Source organism: Pelophylax lessonae, assembly GCF_965119305.1.
Source record: "Pelophylax lessonae genome assembly, chromosome: 5".
Classification (NCBI taxonomy): domain Eukaryota; kingdom Metazoa; phylum Chordata; class Amphibia; order Anura; family Ranidae; genus Pelophylax; species Pelophylax lessonae.
Window position 1 is genome coordinate 518,041,465 of NC_138772.1, and position 19,378 is coordinate 518,060,842.

The following is a 19,378-nucleotide window of genomic DNA, read 5'->3' on the forward strand; positions in this document are numbered from 1 at the left end:
GGCGAAGACGTCCCCCCACCCCAGTTATGGGTGGGGGCGCACCTTCAGGCTTTGGACGGTTTATCTTCAAGTCTGGAGGGGGCGGGCTTTTGCTTGCCCGACCAACGACCCCTGACGCCTCCTGCAGGAGCTTTGGAGGACTTAGTTTTTTCACCCGCGGGACGAAAAAACCTCTTGTGAGCAGAAAAAGAAGGCCCTCGTCTTTGACGAGTTCCTTTACCTTTAAAATTTTGCGGTAAAAAGGTGCTCTTTCCACCCGTGAGATCCTTAATGATCTCATCTAAGTTGGCTCCAAATAGACGCTCTCCTAAAAAGGGGATATTAGCCAATGCTTTTTTGGAACCTTGGTCGGCTAACCAACCTTTTAGCCACAGTGTACGCCTGAGAACCAGTGCTGAAACTGATGCTCGCGCCAATAATGGAGTGGCGTCTAACGCCGCATCACACACAAACTGTAACCCCTGTATCATTTGTTCCAACAAATCTGATACCGCCTGAGGGACCTCTTCTAAGTCCCGGCGTAACCACTTGGTCCATTCAGTTACAGCCTGCGAAACCAGACCAATAGCTATTATAGGTCTGAAAGCTGATCCAATCAAGGAAAACATGGTGCGAGACATAGCTTCTATCTTGCGATCCACTGGATCTTTAAAAGACGGAGCGTCTTCTAGAGGAATAACCGTGGCTTTATTCAATCTAGCAATTGGTGAATCCACCACAGGTGGTTCTGTCCATTTCTTAATGAGGGTTTCCTCAAACGGATAACGCCTGTCAATGCGTTTAGAAATAGTAAAAGTGCGTTTTGGCAGACGCCATTCTTCTTCGATTGGATTGCCAAAACATTTGGGCAATGGAAAAACCTTTGCCACTTTGATGCGTTTTTTAGTCCCAAAAGGGATTTCAGTTTCAGCTATTTCCGATGGAATACCCTGTAACCTTAAGGTTTCTTGAACAGATACAATGAGTGCGTTTACCAACGCTTCCTCTCGGGCTATGGCGGATGCCGAAACATCCTCCTCGCTGTCTGAAGAGACAGGACCCGAGACACCAATCCCAGATGAAGTACCTGCAACTGCAGAAATAGGCTCAGAGTCTGAATCCGAGGTTTCAGATAATAAGGGGTTAGGCGGGGGTCGCTTTCTTGCGCCCTGTCCCTGACAAGCCACTTCCACCCGGGACACAAAAGTTTCCATAATAGCTGACAATGATTCAATTGTCAGTGGGGTGCTGGAGGATCCTGCAGACCCCTCGAGGGGATCCGGAGGAGATACATGAGTGGCAGGGTCCATGTTAATTCAGGACACCTTTGCCAGCAAAACAAAAAAACTTTTTTTTTTTTTTTTTTGTGTGTCTCCCCCTAGCGCAATAGCGCCCCTCAGAGTACCTGCTTCTCGATCCCACAGAGAGAGAGAGGGACCCCCAAGGCTCACCAACCGATGCAGAGAAGTTTCCAACCAACTGCAGTCAGCGTCTGTCTTTTACAGACTGGAAGGAGCTGTTGCTTTTTCCCGGGTAGAAGGACGTGGCTCCGCCCCCTGTGTACGCCTTCCGGCGTTCCCAGCTCTCCACGAGGTAGCTGGGCTCACGAAACATGGCCGCCCCCATAGAAGAGACATAAGACTCCAAAAACATGGCGGCCGGCGTGACCTGAGGACATACATGCACTTGGTCTACGGCAAAATGGCGGCGGACCGCCGAAATCGTTTTCCCAGCACATCCACCTGCATCTCTGCTAAGAGGCGATATATGGATCTACAGGAGATACACTACAAATAAGGTAGGATTATACCTCCTATGTCTGCTGTAATGTTACAGTCTGCTGCAGGGCCGATCCTGGGCGGGTTCACGGGGTTCACCGCACCCAGGCGCCGCGAGCTGAGGCGGGGGAGGGGCGCCGAAGCTCCAGTGGCACTGAGTCCTCTCCTCCTCCAGCGGCGTACACAGACCAGCGCTGTGACACAGGGGAGAGACTAGCTGCGGCGCCGGTCTGTCCTCTCCTCCTCCAGAGGTGTACACAGGGCCGGCGCTGTGACACTGGGGAGAGGCGAGCTGCGGGCTGTCAGAGTGACCCCCCTCCCCCTCCCTTATCAGTGCGGGAGAAGAGAGAGCGGCCGGTGTCTCTCACATGCTTTAGTCCACGCCTATTCTGTCTCCATTGGCCACAGCGGAGGGCCAATCAGAAGATCCACATGCAGCACTATGGACAGGGCTCCACCCCTCTGCACTCGGCTCCTCCCCCAGGAGCCTGTAGTGAGCCTAATGTCTGAGGCTGTCCCATGATGTGTCCTCATTCTGGAGCCTGACAAAAGTAAGTGTCCCCAGACAGGGGAGATACTGTAATGTAAAGAAAGACTGTAGTGTGTGAGCAGACTGGGGGGTATTTAGGGGGGTGTGATCAGAGTGGGGTGGGATATCTAGGTGGGGGGGTATCTAGGTGGTGTGTTTAGAGTGTGGTGGGTATCTGGAGGGGGGGTGGTCAGAGTGAGGGGGTATCTAAGGGGGTGTGATCAGCGTGGGGGTGGGTATATGAGGGGAGTTTTCAGAGTATGGGGGGTATCTGGGGGCTGTGATCAGAGTGGGGGGGGGGTATTTGGGGGGTGTGATCAGAGTGGGGGCTGGTATATGAGGGGTGTTTTCAGAGTAGGGGGTATCTGAGCATGTGATCAGAGTGGGGATATCTGGAGGTGTGCGATAAGGATGAAGGAGTATCTGGGGGGGGGGCGTGATCAGAGTAGGGGGTATGATCAGAGTGGGGGGTAGCTGGGGGGCGTGTTCAGAGTGAGGGTATCTGGGCGTGTGATCAGGGTGGGGGTATCTGGAGGTGTTTGTGATCCGGATGGTGGGGTATCTGGGGGGTGTGATCAGAGTGGGGGGTATCTGAGCGTGTGGTCAGGGTGGGGGGTAGGCTGCATTTGGTGGGCACTGTTAAGGCTCCATTTGGTGGGCTCTGGTAATCTGCATTTGGTGGGCTCTGGTAGGCTGCATTTGGTGGGCTCTGGTAGGCTGCATTTGGTGGGCTCTGGTAAGCTGCATTTGGTGGGCACTGGTAGGCTGCATTTGGTGGGCACTGATAAGGCTGCATTTGGTGGGCACTGGTAAGCTGCATTTGGTGGGCACTGGTAATCTGCATTTGGTGGGCACTGATAAGGCTGTATTTGGTGGGCACTGGAAGGCTGCATTTGGTGGACACTGATAAGGCTGCATTTGGTGGGCTCTGGTAAGCCACATTTGGTGGGCACTGATAAGGCTGCATTTGGTTGGCACTGGTAGGCTGCATTTGGTGGGCACTGGTAATCTGCATTTGGTGGGCACTGGTAAGCTGCATTTTGTGGGGACTGGTAAGCTGCATTTGGTGGGCACTGGTAGGCTGCATTTGGTGGGCACTGATAAGGCTGCATTTGGTGGGCACTGGAAGGCTGTATTTGGTGGACACTGATAAGGCTGCATTTGGTGGACACTGATAAGGCTGCATTTGGTGGACACTGATAAGGCTGCATTTGGTGGGCACTGATAAGGCTGCATTTGGTGGGCACTGGTAGGCTGCATTTGGTGGGCACTGGTAAGCTGCATTTGGTGGGCACTGGTAAGCTGCATTTGGTGGGCACTGATGAGGCTGCATTTGGTGGGCACTGGTAGGCTGCATTTGGTGGGCACTGATAAGGCTGCATTTGGTGGGCACTGGTAGGCTGCATTTGGTGGGCACTGATAAGGCTGCATTTGGTGGGCACTGGTAAGCTGCATTTGGTGGGCACTGGTAGGCTGCATTTGGTGGGCACTGATAAGGCTGCATTTGGTGGGCACTGATAAGCCTGCATTTGGTGGGCACTGATAAGGCTGCATTTGGTGGGCTCTGGTAGACTGCATTTGGTGGGCACTGATGAGGCTGCATCATAGCATTAATCTCTTGTATCATATCCGCAGTCTCTGACCATCTCTTGTATCAAGTCTTCAGTCTCTTACCATCTCCTGTCTGGGGGCTCTGTCTAACAGACTCTCTAACAGATGCCCTCTCTGTGTCCATTAGATAGACCCCCCTCCAGTTCCCATTAGAGTACTCTGCTTCTCTTCCTGTAATTTGTTTATTGTTAAGAGATCGTAGGAGGGTCCCGGGGTAAGGAAGACTTCTTAGGGGAGCATCTCTGTGTTTGAGTCGTTGCCATAGAAACATGTGTAAAGGGGAGGAGCTAGTAAGATGACCACGCCCATATGGGGGCGCCAGAAAAATTTCTGCACCCAGGCGCCTGTGACCCTAGGATCGGCCCTGGTCTGCTGGGTAGAGTGTTAGCTCTCAAACCAAGTCCACTTCCCACAAACACATGCTGTATTACAAGGGGGACTTGTAAGTATCAGATATATACTGACCATATATGGAGGGGCCCATAATTCATACTGCCTCATAACGAGGAAAGAAAAAAGGGAACGTTTACTCACCATACCAAACCGACAGGCACCCTCTCTTCACAATACCCTCTCCACCGGGGTGGGGGTTTGTGGACCACTCTGGACGCCTCGACTCTCTGGTTCCTGGCGTCCAAGCGAGACTTTTAACTCGCAAGGTCAGTCCCTCCACTGGGACTCCGTCGCGGCCGACCCAGCGCGGAGCTCTGGTCTGCACGCGCTCGTAGGCAGAAACCGGGGTGACCACTGGATCTCAACATCCAGCCCGTCGCCCGGCCCCGCATACTTACTTGAATATGTCGCGGCCGACCAAGCGCAATGCCATGGTCTGCGCGCGCTCGTAGGCCGGCTGGGGTGACCACAAGTGTCGCCCAGTCCGGCATTTTGCTTAAAGATCTCACAGGAAAAACACTGGAGAAAAACTACCTAAAAAATGTATTTTTCTTAAAGAAAAAAGTCTTGCCAGGACCAAAAGATCCCAGCAAGGAACTTAGGTCCTTACTCCTGACTAGACAGAAAAAAACTGATTCCCTGTAGCAGAGAGAGGGAGAATATACCCTCAGGGACTGCCCCTAAGGTGGAGCCAGAACGTTTTGTCTTTCTGCCTAGTCCTACTCCTGCGGAGACAACATAACCCAGCTCTTGAGAATCAAGAAGACTACGTCTGTCAATGAGCGATAGAGAAAAGTGCGGGGACGCCGTTCCCATGCGTTCCTGCAGGACTCAAGCCCTGGTGGCCACACAAAATATTGGCACTTTGGGCCCAATTTGGACATTTTCACTTAGGGGTGTACTCACTTTTGTTGCCAGCAGTTTAGACATTAACCACTTGCCGACTGCCTTCAGTATATTTACTGCGGCAGTCAGCCCCTCACAGGCAAAGCGACGCAAGTCTACGTCGCTCGCCCGTGAGGCTCTAGGGGGCGAGCTCCCGCTCGTTCACAGACCCCCCCCCGCGCATGTGCCCGGCGGACCCGATGTCCGCCGGGCACTCGCGATTGTCCGTTACAGCGGGAGAAAGGCAGGCGGCTAATGTAAACAAAGCCGCCTGCCATTCTCCCCTGTGTAAGAATAGAGATCATACGGTCCTGCTATGCAGAATCGTATATCTCTGTTCTTACACCACAAGCCACATCCCTTCACAGTTAGAAGCACGCCCCTAGGGACACACTTAACCCCTCCTTCCCCAATAAAGTTAACCCCTTCCCTGCCAGTGTCATTTTTACAGTAACAGTACATATGTATAGCACTGATTACTGTAGTAATGTCACTGGTAACCCCAAAAGTGTCAAAAATGTCAGTCAAGTGTCCGATCTGTCCGCTACAATTTCGCAGTCCCGCAAAAAAAAGATCGCAGATCGCCGCCATTACTCGTTAAAAAAAAAAAAAAACAACAAAAATGACAAAAATCTTTCCCTTAGTTAGTAAACGCAATAACTTTTGTGCAAACCAATCAAAATACGCTTTTTGCGATTTTTTTTTTTTTACCAAACATATGTAGCAGAAAACAAATTGGCCTAAAATGTTAAAAAAAATTTAGATTTTTATATTTTTTTGGGGGAATTTCATATAAAAAAATGTGAAAAATATTTTTATTTTTGCAAAATTGACGCTCTTTTGTTTATAGCGCATGATCAAAAAAAAAATCGCACAGGTGATCAAATACCACCAAAAGAAAGCTCTGTTTGTGGGAAAAAAAAGGACGTCAAATTAGTTTAGGTACAGCGTCGCACGACCGCGCAATTGTCCGTTAAACTCACGCAGTGCCGAATCGCAAAATAGGGCCTGGTCAGGAAGGGGGTAAAATCTTCCGGGGCTTAAGTGGTTAAGGAGGCCATAGAGAGATTAAAATTTGGCTGGATCAGCAGGAACCAGCCAAATTTCCATCAGCGTCTTCCTGTCCGCACTAAACAGAAGTCGACTGTTTGACTGACTTCTGTCAAAAGGACATGCTGGAAAACTTGTCGATCAGCGGCTGCAGCCAATCCTGAGTCCTGCTATCAGAACACAATGTCGCCTGTAAGGGGGATTCCTCCATCCACCTCGCTTGTGTGGATGAAGGAACCGGTCAGTTTTTTTTCATTCAGCCTGCTGGCTCAAGGAAAAAAAAAAAAAGAAAACACCTGACTATGGCCAGCTTTACCTTATTCTTTGCTCCAGCAGGATCCCACCACTCTGTTTGACTGATCCCTGAACCTCTTCTTTTTGCCTCTCCATGCGGCAGTCATACTCTGATGTCATCACATACAGCGCAGGGCCAATAGTCTTGCATTGTACATGATGATGGGGAGAGCTCCCCACAAGTTAAGAGATTCCGAGAGAAGAGGAGAGATCTGAAAGAGCGCTAGAGCAAGGAAAAAGGTAAGTATTATAGCTTATCCCTCTAACCCCCGACCTAAGGGGGAAGGGGGGACTGCATGGGTAGGTTTTACAAAATTCCCAGAGATGAGCTTTAAAAAGTAACTCCACTCACACTAGACAATTTTTTCCTCTGTTGGGTCTTCTATGCATGTCAGATCCATAGCAGGTGAAACACCTCTCACCAGTGCAACAGAACAGGCTAAGCAGAATATTTTAGTCTAAATTTTCCATATATTTTAATGCAAAATATGCAGGGAATTTGTGTGTCTTGTACAATCCACTGGATTCTGCATAAAGAGATCTCAGGTTGATCCCAGTAGCCTTATTTTGCTGTGTGGTTAATCATCATATGGGGGAGAAGATGGGCATATGCAGGGCTTTTTTCTCAGAGAATAGGTGCAGGAACTCCCCGTTCTAAGTCACTTCGCCCCCTACCTACCTCCGAGCACTGACCCTTGGTTTCACCCTCCCTACCCAGCTCCCAGTATAGACCCTTTTGGAGAATATAGGGCCAAGTATCATTTTGTAGTATGGAATTTGGTAATGATAGCAAGAAAAGCAATAAAATAGATCCCCCACAGCCAGCAGCAAATGACCCCCCCCCCCTCTCCAGCAACAACAGACCCCCAGCAGCAACAACAGATCTCCCAGCAGCTAGCCACAATGGACTCTCCAGCAGCCAGCAACAGCAGACCCCTCCCTAAACAGTAGATCCCTGCCAGTCACAATTAACCCCCAGTTACAAAAGATCCTCCACCAGCAACAATAGATTGGTATGCAAAAATAGATCCCCTCCAGCAACAATAGATCCCCCAGCAGCAAGCATCAGTAGACCCTCCAGCACACCCAAGAACCCCTTGCCATGTCATACATTCAGTGCTGGAGGTGCCGGAACTGCGTTCCCCCGTGTTCCCGCTGAAAAAAAGCCCTGGGCATATGTAATATTTTTTCAGGGCACCAAGCCTTGCACTGCAAATCAGCTGCAAAAAAGATGACTGGTTATATAAAAGGTTATTTCAATAAAGCATTATTTTTCCATTAGACCCGAGTTGGTCTTTAACCACTTTACCACCGGAGGATTTTGCTGTCTTACGTCCAGGCCACTTTTTGCGATTCGGCACTGTGCGACTAACTGACAATTGCGCGGTCGTGCGACGCTGTACCCAAACAAAATTTACGTCCTTTTTTCCCCACATACAGAGCTTTCTTTTGGTGGTATTTGATCACCTGTGCGATTTTTACTTTTTGCGCTATAAACAAAAAAAGAGCGTAAATTTTGAAAAAATAACAATATTTTTCACATTTTTTTATATGAAATTCCCCCCAAAAAAAATGTAAAAATCAAAATTTTTTAAAATTTTTGGCCAATTTGTTTTCTGCTACCTATGTTTGGTAAAAAAAAAAATCACAATAAGCGTATTTTGATTGGTTTGCGCAAAAGTTATTGCGTTTACTAAGGGAAAGATTTCTGTCATTTTTGTTAATGAGTAATGGCGGCGATCTGCGTTTTTTTTTTGCGGGACTGCGACATTGCGGCGGACAGATCGGACCCTTGACTGACATTTTTGACACTTTTGGGGGTAGCAGTGACATTACTACAGTAACCAGTGCTATAAATATCCACTGTTACTGTAAAAATTACACTGGCAGGGAAGGGGTTAATTTTATTGGAGAGGGAGGGGTTAATGTATGCCTGGTGCTTACTGACGTGTGTGGGGGGAGGTGACTGAGTGACACAGGGACAGATTGCAGGTTCAGCTATGTTGAACCCTGCAATCTGTCACTGTTTGTCACTTGGGAGATCCGCCCGCTCTGTTTACACAAGCAGGCGGACCTGCAAACTCGATTTCCCGGCGATCGGGGAAAAGCAGCGGCGATCGCCGCTGCTCCTCCCCTGGCCCGACTCCCGCTGTAACTGAAAACAGCGGGAGCGAGCCTCCGGCGGTGCGCGAGCGCCGCCCACAAGGGGAGGAGTCCAGAGAAGGTCTACGTCGCTAGACGGAATCGAGCCACTTTGCCGCAGTACAGTCCCAGTGACTGGTCGGCAAGTGGCTAAACGTTTGATTAATTATACACTTTTATTTTCTGCACACTGAAGTACAGAAGATTACATATGAAAACAAGAAAAACACTTTATAGCCAATAGTGTGTGGGCTCCTGACCATGACACCTATATGGGCTTGTTAGCATTTCATTACAAAACCATGGGCACTGATATGGGGAGATGGCCACCTTTGGGGGGTTATAACAGCCTCCACACTACTTGGAAGGCTTTCCATAAGATTTTGGCGTGGGGTATTGGGGGGGGGGGGGGTTATACCCATTTAGCCAAAACCAAATTGGTGGGGAAAAAGCAATGATGTAGAGTGAGAAGCCCTGGATCATACAGTGGGAATCGAAAGTTTGGGCACCCCAGGTAAAAAGTTGTATTATAGTGCATAAAGAAGCCAAGGAAAGATGGAAAAATCTCCAAAAGGCATCAAATTACAGATTAGACATTCTTATAATATGTCAACAAAAGTTAAATTTTTTTCCATCATTTACACTTTCAAAATAACAGAAAACAAAAAAATGGCATCTGCAAAAGTTTGGGCGCCCTGCATTGTTAATATCTTGTACTGCCCCCTTTGGCAAGTATCACAGCTTGTAAACGCTTTTTGTAGCCAGCTCAGGAGTTTTTTTTAATTCTTGTTTTAGGTATCTTTGCCCATTCTTCCTTACAAAAGTCTTCCAGTTCTTTGAGAATTCTGGGCTGTCTGTCACGCACTGTTTTTTTAAGGTCTATCCATAGATTTTCAATTATGTTGAGGTCAAGAGATTGTGAGGCCATGGCAAAACCTTCAGTTTACGCCTCTTGATGTAATCCCCCATGGATTTCGAGGTGTGTTTAGGATAATTATCCATTTGTAGAAGCCATCCTCTCTTTAACTTCAGCTTTTTCACAGATGGCATCAAGTTACCATCCAAAATTTGCTGAAATTTTATTGAATCAATTTTTCCTTCTACTCGTGAGATGTTCCCTGTGCCACTGGCTGCAATACAACCCCAAAGCATGATTGATCCACCCCCATGCTTAACAGTTGGACAGAGGTTCTTTTCATTCAATTCTGTGCCCCTTCTTCTCCAAACGTACCTTTGCTCATTCCGGCCAAAAAGTTCAATTTTAACCTCATCGGTCCACAGAACTTGTTTCCAGAATGCATCAGGCTTGTCTATATGTTCATTTGCAAAGTTCAAACGCTGATTTTTGTGGTGAGGACGTAGAAGAGGTTTTCTTCTGATGACTCTTCCATGAAGACCATATTTGTACAAGTATCTCTTTATAGTGGAATAGTGTACCACAACTCCAGTGTCTGCCAGATCTTTCTGGAGGGATCGTGCAGTCAAACGTGGGTTTTAAATTGTTTTTCTCACAATCCTGCGAGCGGTTTTGTCTAATATGTTTCTTGATGTTCCAGATCTTGCTTTACCTTCCACTGTTCCTGATGACTGCCATTTCTTAATTACATTCCAAACAGAGGATATTGACATCTGAAAACGCTCTGCTATCTTCTTATAGCCTTCTCCAGCTTTGTGAGCGTCAACTATTTTCTGTTTCAGTTTTCTAGACAACTGCTTAGAAGATCCCATGGTGCTGATTGTTGGGGCAAGATCAGATGAGTCTGGGCATTTAAAACCGTTGAGATTGGCATCACCTGGTCTTCCCAGACGACGATTGAGAACAATCCATGACACTGGCAGGTCTCAGCCTTGCAAAGGGGGCAGTGCATGCTATAAATTCTGCAGGGTGCCCAAACTTTTGCAGACGCCATTTTTTTGTTTTCTATAATTTTGAAAGTGTCAATGATGGAAATAAAATCTAACTTTTGTCGACATTATAAGAATGTCTAATCTGTAATTTGATGCCTTTTGGAGATTTTTCCATCTTTCCTTGGCTTCTTTATGCACATTAATACAAATTTTTACCTGGGGTGCCCAAACTTTCGATCTCCACTGTAACTGGTGTTCCAATATATCCCAGAGGTGTTCAGGAAGATTGGGGGTCAGGGCTTCATACAAGCCATTCAAATTCCTCTACACCAAACTCACCAAACCATGTCTTTATGGACCTGGCTCTGTATACAGGTATGCTGGATCAGAAGGACTTTCCACAATGGTTACCACAAGGTTTGAAGTGGACAGTTATACTTTAAGGGTACTGTTAATGATACATCATTCAAAGACATTTTAGATAACTAAAGGCAAAACTTTTATTTCATTTTGGATAGAGGGGAGAAGAATAAGAATATTTGTCAGTTTTTATTTCTGCCTGTATCCCCAATAGGAAGATTCACCGCCTCCATTTGTCCTATTTGCCATTATTGAAAATGAAAGTAAAGGAAAATCCCACATTTTGGGTTGTCCCCAGAAAAGTAAGAGGGGAATCTTCCAATGTGGACACTATTTCTGATAACCTGGGGCTTCCAAAGAGATTCCCTTTATTTGCAGAGATTTCCTCTTACTTCCTATTTGGCTGTGGGACAGAAGGTGAAGGGGAATCTCCCCAATGGGACAAAGATAGCAAAAACAAACCTTATAAGGGTTAGAATTCTCCTTTACTCTATCCAATATGGAAAAAAAGTTTTGCATATAGTTCTACTTTAAGCAGTTTAAGCTTCTGAACTCGGTTATTTCTTCACATACTTTTGGCTATATAGTGTACGTGGCATTTGGTAAGGTAGCCATTGCTGGTCTTTTGGGGTCAGATAACATCCGTAATAATAAACACTGCAAAATAGATGTCTGCCTGTCTTCAAGGACTTTAATATAATAAGAATCTTTCCCTCAAATGAGAATGCTGGGGGTTTCCGCTTGACCTCATTTGCAGTTTTTAGCAAATGTTTTCCAGATAGGTTGTGCAGACAAGGACTTACCTGCAGACGCTGGACTTGCGAGACATGGTGGTACTGATAAGGGTCTGGAGGGGTCTGATAAGACCAGTTATAGTCTGAGCCCTTCAAATCATGGATCACCTGTTTAAAGAACAGAGATCAAAGAGAATGTCAGGCCTAAGGAGAAACAATATCTGTAGGCAGCAGGTGGGTTAATGCAAGATTCTGAATAATCAAAACCAGAACCTAGAACTCATGTCTGATGACACTTCTGTGGAACGTTTTCACCTCTCATAACTCTCACAGGATTTGTAGTTCTTTCAGCCAGTCTTCAGATTACTTCTCAGCCTTACAACCATGACTTCACTTTTTACTCTTCTCCTATATTTGGATAGTGAAAGAACAATAGCACATTGGTGGGATCAACCCTGTTGAGGTTTCTCCTATCAGTAAGTTCTCCTTGTTAGACTGACAGCACTGCACAATGCAGTGGAATCTAACTGGCTCATGCTTACCCTGCCTCTTCTGCAGTTGGGGGGGGGGGGTTACTGGAGGCTGATATAAATAAAGATCAATGACTATTTCAAATACTTTTAAGGATTACATAATCTAAACCAGCCATTTTCAACCAGGGTGGTTTGTATGATTGAGTCACATTGTCATGTGACGCACCGCTCGGGATCTCTGCATATAAATAGGGCCGGGTTCAAGCCCTTGTATGGTGGCGGTTCCCCATCCGGGGAAGGTGGAGACACACAGACCAAACGTCCTGCTGGTAAGATTCGCCTTTACAATTCTCTTCCTTTATGACAAGTCCCATGAGCATCTTGGTGAGCGGGATACCTGGAGTCGAAACTAACTTATTATCTCTATATTATGCCCCTTTATCTATCTTCATAGGCAGCAATTTAGGCTACATACACTTGCCGATCCCCTCTGCTGGGCTGATTTACCTTATATGTTCTTGTATTGAACAAATATATTGTTTGGTGAGCAATGTTACCACTCATTTTTTCTACTTGACTATCAGACTTCTATTATGAATTTATTTCTGCTCTTTCTTGGTTTTCCTGAGCATATTTTGCTATTTTAATGCAGCCTCTTGTCTAACCCATCAGGTGTTTTGGACTTTATCTATTGATTACTGCATATTGGTGTTCACTTTGTGGTCTCCTATGGTGGCTAGATTCTCCAGCTGGCCCAACTCAATGCATGATTTTTCTTTCTACACTCCCATGGATTGGTAATGGCTTTTGTTACTTCTTACCAATTTTTGGCTACTGAATATAAACCTATTGTCCCTTAATAAATACTATAGGCGGACAATGTGTATGAACACACGAATTGTGCCCTCTAATAACTACTACCTCTATGGCCTTCTTGGCTACAGACTCCACCTTCCCCATTATCATATTATTATATTACCATGCTGATACAACTCCGATATATTCAGGTATGTGGGGAGGGGGATCATCTTCTCCCTCTCACATCTTTCAAGTAATTTTTCTTTCTATATTGTTATATGTAGACCACCAGCATTTCCATTTTACTATAATTGGTACTATGCATTGATCCCCATATGTAGTTCTTGACTTGTTCCTCTCCCAGTGCCTCCCAGTACTCTGAGCCCTACCACTTGGCTTTGGCAACTATAGGCGACAAATATTAATTTAATGTATCCCATGTTTATCTGTATGTCATTTTTGTGTTCTCTTTATTGGCCCTTTTAGCACCACCATGCATTGGCAAATTGAACTGTATATGGTAATATATATGTATACTATACTCCAGCTAATGTTAATGTTTTAACTATGCAGAGCAATTGAACCAGTAGCTCCAGAAGAAGCTGTTTCAAGCGAAACATGTTGAGCATTCTGGCTCTATGAAATATCTGCACATCTGATAACACATCAACTGATCTAGATGGACGACAATACACATTTCTACTATCGTCTGTGAGATCCCTTTGATGCGACGTATGCAAATTCTATCGCAGTGATTACTGTTTGTTTGTATTCATATACCAATACCTATTAATGGTGGTTATATGGATCAACGCCTCTGTCGAGCCGAAGAATTTATGTTGTTAATGTCTTTTTAACTGTAAACCAATAAAATTGTTATATTTTACTTACCTAGTGCCGTTAAAGTCCATGTCTTTTCCAACAACACAATTTCTAGTTATTTAGGATGTGGCACTTTTACACGTACTGCGCTCAGTAAACTGCTATCTGTTAGCGCATATCAATGTAAGAACAGAGGAGAATCTCCCATCTGGGGTTCCTATTCTGGTGGCATCTATCCAAGATAGGCATCCCCCTCCCTTTGATGAGATCCTCTCACTTCCTTTTGTTATCTACAAGACAGAAAGTGAAGGGAAATGCCTCTGGTGGGACAAAAAAAAAACCTCACATCTGTTGACCCTTCTCTACACTAATCTAATATTTTGGCTTTGCATACACTTTAGAGAAATCCTGGATCTACCTTTGTTGACTTATCAAATTGATCCTGGCATCAAGGAAATTTGTCATGGACTGCTAATGGTGACCTTCTGAAGAGTGTTGCTTTTGGCTTCAGCACTTCCGAGTTGCATATTTCCAGGTAGGATGAGAAAACACCCCATTCTGTGGATTACCCCACCATGTGTTTATCAGCTACAAGCATCAAAAGTTACTGCATAAGGTTAAGCCCAGCTATGCATCTGAGCTTGCCAAGGACTAAAGGATCCCAGCCCCCGTGCGACACTTCCTGGGCTTGACAACTGGCCATCATAATTTCTGTGAAAGTCATCTTGCAACCTGCTATAATAATGGTTCATTGACTGTCCTCTCCTCCTCTTTCCATACTGGTTCCCCAAGGCTCTGTCCTTGGACCTCTTCTGTTCTCTAGCTACACCTCTCCCGTGGTCAATTGATAGCCTCTATGGCTTCCAATAATATCTCTACACTGATGACATGCCTGCCCATCACTAATTTTCTGACATATCAGTATGGGTGTCAAATCATTTCCTGAAAGGAAATCTTCCCAAAACAGAGCTCATAATATTTCCTCCTCTCTCTACCCCCTTCCCCAACATTTCCATCAAAATCCTTAGCACAACTGTCAGTCTATACCCCTCAATCCTTTTCAGCCTCTTATTTTATGTTTGAGAGCCTGGACTCTAGGCAAGAGATCCAGATGGTCACCAATCCATAATGGATACAATACACCGGTCTCTGGCAGGAGCAGAGGTGATTCACTCCCCCCACCCTGGGAAGACATCCCATAGGAGTGTGTCCTCAGTTTCTGAACTTCTGTCTGGTTCCCCAGAACACTCAGTTACCAATTTATCACGGCTCCTTTTGTGGGCTGCCATTCTAACCTCTGTTGACTGGACATCACCTGAGTGCTGAAGGACCTTCCCATTCGGGTAGGTGTGGGAACTCTTCTTGCAACAGGTTGAGTGACCCGTTCCCTGTGCAGGACAATGTTGAGCATGTTATTTCTGACCGCATGGTCTTCTAGAGATAAGGCACTGCCTTCTGGACCCCTCAACATATGGTCTTCACATGAAAAGGCTCAGCACTTGAGTGGCTCCTCTTTCCAGCTTGGAAAGATTTGTCCATTGCTGGATGGCCCTGTACTGTCTGGAAAGTCAGCAGGCAGAACATGCTGGGAACCTGCTGCAGATCTCCCTTATGAGTGGGATGTGGGTCCAGAGGTCAATGTGTGGGACCTGATAACCAGGAAATAGGTTCCTCTTCTGGAGCTGAACTATTAGTAAGCTGAACTATGCCCTATGAATAAACCCTCTTAGACCTCTCTCTCTTTGCTGTCCTCAATCAGGTGATTGGTGACAATAGTGTGAATAAAATTCCTTCCCCCTCAGTGGAGGATGCTGCACTGATCCTGGGGTAGGTTGGACAATTCTTAGAATCATGACATTGGGAAGTGATTAGGTAAGCTTTCAGATTTCCACCCCTGGGTGTTTGGTTGTAAGGTGATCTGCTCATCCTGATTCTGCTGTTCTTGTGCACCAGTCTAGGGTTTGGTAAATGTAATCCTTGCTTACCCTTTGTGCGGGTGCTGCTAGCTCACCCAACCCTCCTTCAGGTGAACTTCAAGGTTTGGACCCTTGGTTTTTCAAACAGTCTCGGGAGTAATTTCTTTCTCATCCTTGGGGTATTATACTGTCAGGATTCTCACTGCCATTGTTATGTTTTGCGAGAGAGTCTCATTAAACAACCTCTTTCCTCATCATATATCCTCCTTTCCCTGAATTACAATGGTTAGGAATGCTAGGTTTGAGCCGTCTGTTGACTAGCTGGTTATGGACTTGTTTTGTTTTGTTCCAAACTTCCCTCTCGGTCTAGGGATCCCTTTTTCCTGGGGTTTGGCACAGTGAATTTTCCCATTGCCTCATGTTTTGGTCTCATTTCCTTGTGTTCGTGGTGTGTCTACCCCCACCCCCCCATCCCGTTTTTTGGTGGGTTGTTGGTGGATCCCCCAGCCTCTCAAGCCTGGATTTGGACATGAAGCTTTGGAAAATTTCAGTTGGGATGTATGGAACACCCTTGCAGTTCATTGACTGGATACTAACATTTATAGGTAAAGTTGATCCAGGGAATATCTGATTGCCTCTTGGGGGGTCAGGAAGGATTTTTTCCCCTGCTGGATCAATTTGGATCATGCTTCGTTGGGGTTGTTTGCCTTCCTCTGGATCAACAATGTAAGATTTTTCCCCCCTTTTTTTGGTTGAACTGGATGGACTTGTGTCTTTTTTCAACCAGACTTAGGGCCCTTTCACACGGGCGCTCCGTATGTCCGCAAATCATCCTATTTGTAAGTCAATGGCATTGCGGATGTCAGCGGAATACCATCCGCTGACATCCGATTTTCTTCCTTTCAGTTCTGTTCCGTTTTTTGGAACGGAACAGAACCCTATTTTTCCTCCGTTCAAAAAACGGAAAGGAAGCAAAATCAGATGTCAGCTGTGTCATTCGCTGACATCCGCAATGCCCATAGACTTACATTATGTCTGTATATCATCCGCAAACGGATGGGATGATATGCGGACATACGGAGCGGATGACACAAGTGTCATCCGCTCCGTGAAAAAAAAAAAAAAAAGGACCGGAGCGGAGAATAAAAACTGATCGCCCATTTGAAAGAGCCCTAACTATGTAACTACAAGCCGTGAGCCGCAATAGATGACAGTACGTGTGGTTCTTTCATTCTGGTAATGAATGACACGACTGTGGGGACAGAGCCCCACACAGCCTTGCTATTTTCAGAATGTGACAGCTGGTGCAAGGAAAAGATCCCCCGTCCATTGTCATGGGGGATGGGGGTCAGGTCTGGAGCATGTTTCATGTTACACCCAAATTATGGGTGTAACTTATAACATGCTCTGAAAGGTGAACTTATCCTTGAAAACCAGCACACCTTTCCCCATATCTCTTGTTCTGGTGACAATAGTAACATTTCATTTTCCCGTCACCTTCTGTCCCAGTGGGAGAGGTCACCAGAACAAATAGAGGGGTGACTCTTCCCAAAAGACATACAGAGAGCAAATAAAACTTGAAAGGGTTTCTAACCTCTCTATCATTACTGTATTTAAAGCTTTAGAAGTTACACAAAGTACTGAAGCCTTTCGTTCGACATAATGGCCAAGCAACCAGCCTTGTTAAAAGGATGCAATAAAAAGCAACAAACTCAGGTAAACACTTCTCCATACAACCCAACTGAAAGTTTCCAAAGCTGCATGCCAGTCTCTCCAATAATGCTTCACCGGTCAGCAGCAAATCCCGAACCCCAGTGTACATAAAGCTGTAACATATACCTAACTGAACATTCCATGAGACACAAGTGAATGTCTTTATCCAGTTTTTCTTTATTCTTTTTTTTATGTAGGCTGAAGCAATCATTACAATGTAGAGGGAGGCACAATTACAGCAAAAAATGTATTGTAACAATTTGAAAACAACCCGTACAGGGAGAGAGAGTGAGAGATCAACTCTCAATACAAACTATCAACTAAGCACACCAACATAGCAGAAGACCTCTTTATTGTCATGTACACAGCTCTTCTGCTAGGACAGTGCTATACAGGATGCAATAGAACACAAAGGAACAGTCCTATGGGAAAAGAGGGCAGAATCTTACAGTGAACGTTGACTCTATTGTGATATATGTATTGCATAAAGTGTACCGATTGCCATAGCACCGTGCAGGCAGCCATTTTGTGAGGGTGAGCAAAATAACCATTCAACCAGTCTGCCAGGAACTAGCAATATCACGTAGCACCAGAAACCATCATTGTCTGCACTTCCCAAAGTGGCTTATGTTTATCCTGAATAGCACGGTTTACTCGGCTTCGTAATAAATTGATAGTGTCATTGAATACTTCTACAAAATGGCTTCTGTGCTGTTAATAGTCTCTGCTCAAATGGTGAGCAAATTTGTCTTATCATAAAAATTACGCTGTATGTTCATTATGAAATGTATCAACTATTTTCAGTTCAATGCAAAATAATGACCTTGGTTTTTCTCTTTTTTCCAGTGAACGGATAGGCTAATTGTAAGAGAACCAGTGGCCAAACACTAAAGGGCATATTTCTAAAGCTGTGGGGGTGACATTCATTGGTGTAGATCACATGTGTCAAACACAAGGCCCGCGGGCCGAATCTGGCCCTCAAGGCCAATTCATGTGGCCCTCACACCTCTCCTGCAGCTTCAGGTGAGCATCAGCCCTCCTCTGGCCCCTGTACTTTCTGCTTTCCAGCGATGCCTCCAGCTTCTTCCCAGCAACAGCACAACCTAAGGGGGGTGCATTGTGATGTAAGGGAGGGTGGGGGACTTGACTTCTGAAGGTGGGTAGGCTCTTGAAATCTTATGTAAGGGTAGGGGATGCTCTGAACAGTCTTACAGATACAACTGGCCCTTTTGAGGGCAAACAGAATGCTGATGCGGCCCGGGATTAGATTGAGTTTGACACCCCTGGTGTAGATGAACATGAAGTCCACAGGCAAAAGACGTCACTTAGATATTAGCACAATGGATATCCTTTATTGAAAGATGGTGGGTACAGCAGGTAAAAACGCCAATGTGTTTGGCCATAATTAAGGCCTGGCGGCCAAAACAGGTTGGTGTTTATATCTGCTATACTCCCCCCCTCTCTCAGTAAGGGATATCCCTTTGTACTGATCTATTTGAGTGCCAGCTTTTCCCTGTGGACATCACAGTATTGGAGGCTATCAGAAGCTCTTTTGCCTGAGCCCCTGGTGCTTGGAGCTGTGGATATTGGGGATGTTGTAGCACTGTTTCACATGCTTGTGTAGATGAGCATGAGACCTTAGCTTATGACTAGTAGTATCGATATGGCTATTGCACACTTTTTGGGATAAGGCTTTAGGAGTAGCGGGTGCTGTAGCAAGAACCAGCTGGAACTGGAAACATCACAGATCAAATGTACATATTTAAAAGCTCACCACAGATGGTCAATTACATCCAATTCTTTATTGAAGAATGATCACAACACAGAAGACACAGTGCAACGTTTTGGAGCCACGCAGGACCCCTTCGTTAGGCATGCGGTCCCTACGCGGCTCCGAAACCTATGTCTTCTGTGATGTGATCATTCTTCAAAAAATATTTTAACTTAATTGAGGATCCGTGGTGTGCTGGCAAATATGTACATTTCCTAGCTCCTAGCTCATGACTATTGATAAAATAGTCTAAATTTGCATATCAGTAAAAAGAGTGAGTTT

General features: G+C 45.7%; 1 pseudogene across 1 annotated transcript in view; it reads right to left on the bottom strand.

The window, feature by feature from the left end:
- Window positions 1-13,036, bottom strand: part of LOC309556573 (protein MTSS 1-like) — a 62,718-nt pseudogene extending 49,682 nt beyond the window's left edge. Inside the window, exons 1-2 of the transcript in view lie at window positions 12,998-13,036; window positions 11,673-11,771 (exon numbers count right to left, since the gene is read on the bottom strand). The product of the transcript in view is annotated as a protein MTSS 1-like (transcript). The remainder of the gene's footprint in view (window positions 1-11,672; window positions 11,772-12,997) is intronic.
- Between the last annotated feature and the right edge of the window lie 6,342 nt (window positions 13,037-19,378).